Source organism: Oncorhynchus keta, unplaced genomic scaffold (genome assembly GCF_023373465.1).
Source record: "Oncorhynchus keta strain PuntledgeMale-10-30-2019 unplaced genomic scaffold, Oket_V2 Un_contig_4568_pilon_pilon, whole genome shotgun sequence".
In the NCBI taxonomy this organism is placed as follows: Eukaryota; Metazoa; Chordata; class Actinopteri; order Salmoniformes; family Salmonidae; genus Oncorhynchus; species Oncorhynchus keta.
Window position 1 is genome coordinate 37,501 of NW_026287848.1, and position 2,500 is coordinate 40,000.

The 2,500-nt window shown below is 37.8% G+C and overlaps 1 pseudogene; it reads right to left on the reverse strand.

The window, feature by feature from the left end:
• LOC118382339 (sodium-dependent phosphate transport protein 2B-like) overlaps positions 1-708 on the reverse strand; it is a 26,986-nt pseudogene extending 26,278 nt beyond the window's left edge.
• Between the last annotated feature and the right edge of the window lie 1,792 nt (positions 709-2,500).

Sequence of the window (2,500 nt, forward strand, 5' to 3'; positions counted from 1 at the left end):
GTCTCTACCAGGGCCACAGTGGAATGGGCCGGCGCCATGGAAAAAGCCTTCTCTTCTGTCTCTGAGTTCTCTGAGAGAGAAAAGCAAACACACACATCTTTCTGATTGTGTCCTCTCAGATATGTTTACCTCAGTGTTGTCCTCTCAGATATGTTTACATCAGTGTTGTCCTCTCAGTCAGATATGTTTACATCAGTGTTGTCCTCTCAGTCAGATATGTTTACATCAGTGTTGTCCTCTCAGTCAGAGATGTTTACATCAGTGTTGTCCTCTCAGATATGTTTACATCAGTGTTGTCCTCTCAGATATGTTTACCTCAGTGTTGTCCTCTCAGATATGTTTACATCAGTGTTGTCCTCTCAGTCAGATATGTTTACATCAGTGTTGTCCTCTCAGATATGTTTACCTCAGTGTTGTCCTCTCAGTCAGATATGTTTACGTCAGTGTTGTCCTCTCAGATATGTTTACGTCAGTGTTGTCCTCTCAGATATGTTTACATCAGTGTTGTCCTCTCAGATATGGTTACATCAGTGTTGTCCTCTCAGATATGTTTACCTCAGTGAACAGGATTCAACACCTCTCAGGACTGTTTCATTCTGGAACATTTTACCAGGATCCGGCACCTCTACTGGCATGAAACATACTTTTTATTGCTTGAAATGTAAACATTGGAATGAAAGCGATCCGAGATCATTTCAGTTACCTCATCTGTAATTCTACTGTCCCCTTTAAAATGTATGATTTGTGGGTTTTATGATTTGCGGGTTTTATGATTTGCGGGTTTATGATTTGCGGGTTTATGATTTGTGGGTTTATGATTTGCGGGTTTATGATTTGCGGGTTCATGATTTGCGGGCTTTATGATTTGTAGGTTTATGATTTGTGAGTTTATGATTTGTGGGTTTATGATTTGTGGGTTTATGATTTGTGGGTTTATGATTTGTGGGTTTATGATTTGTGGGTTTATGATTTGCGGGTTTATGATTTGTGGGTTTATGATTTGCGGGTTTATGATTTGCGGGTTTATGATTTGTGGGTTTTTTGATTTGCGGGTTTATGATTTGCGGGTTTATGATTTGCGCATTTATGATTCGTGGGTTTATGATTTGCGGGTTTATGATTTGCGGGTTTGAGATTTGTGGGTTTATGATTTGCGGGTTTATGATTTGCGCATTTATGATTCGTGGGTTTATGATTTGCGGGTTTATGATTTGTGGGTTTATGATTTGCGGGTTTGAGATTTGTGGGTTTATGATTTGTGGGTTTATGATTTGCGCATTTATGATTTGTGGGTTTATGATTTGCGGGTTTATGATTTGTGGGTTTATGATTTGCGGGTTTGAGATTTGAGGGTTTATGATTTGTGGGTTTATGATTTGTGGGTTTATGATTTGCGGGTTTATGATTTGCGGGTTTATGATTTGTGGGTTTATGATTTGCGGGTTCATGATTTGCGGGTTTTATGATTTGTAGGTTTATGATTTGTGAGTTTATGATTTGTGGGTTTATGATTTGTGGGTTTATGATTTGTGGGTTTATGATTTGTGGGTTTATGATTTGCGGGTTTGAGATTTGTGGGTTTATGATTTGTGGGTTTATGATTTGTGGGTTTATGATTTGTGGGTTTATGATTTGTGGGTTTATGATTTGTGGGTTTATGATTTGCGCATTTATGATTTGTGGGTTTATGATTTGCGGGTTTATGATTTGTGGGTTTATGATTTGCGGGTTTGAGATTTGTGGGTTTATGATTTGTGGGTTTATGATTTGTGGGTTTATGATTTGCGGGTTTATGATTTGCGGGTTTCTGATTTGTGGGTTTATGATTTGCGGGTTCATGATTTGCGGGTTTTATGATTTGTAGGTTTATGATTTGTGAGTTTATGATTTGTGGGTTTATGATTTGTGGGTTTATGATTTGTGGGTTTATGATTTGTGGGTTTATGATTTGCGGGTTTTATGATTTGTGGGTTTATGATTTGCGGGTTTATGATTTGCGGGTTTATGATTTGTGGGTTTATGATTTGCGGGTTTATGATTTGCGGGTTTATGATTTGCGCATTTATGATTCGTGGGTTTATGATTTGCGGGTTTATGATTTGCGGGTTTGAGACTTGTGAGTTTATGATTTGCGGGTTTATGATTTGCGCATTTATGATTCGTGGGTTTATGATTTGCGGTTTTATGATTTGTGGGTTTATGATTTGCGGGTTTGAGATTTGTGGGTTTATGATTTGTGGGTTTATGATTTGCGCATTTATGATTTGTGGGTTTATGATTTGCGGGTTTATGATTTGTGGGTTTATGATTTGCGGGTTTGAGATTTGTGGGTTTATGATTTGTGGGTTTATGATTTGTGGGTTTATGATTTGCGGGTTTATGATTTGCGGGTTTATGATTTGTGGGTTTATGATTTGCGGGTTCATGATTTGCGGGTTTTATGATTTGTAGGTTTATGATTTGTGAGTTTATGATTTGTGGGTTTATGATTTGTGGGTTT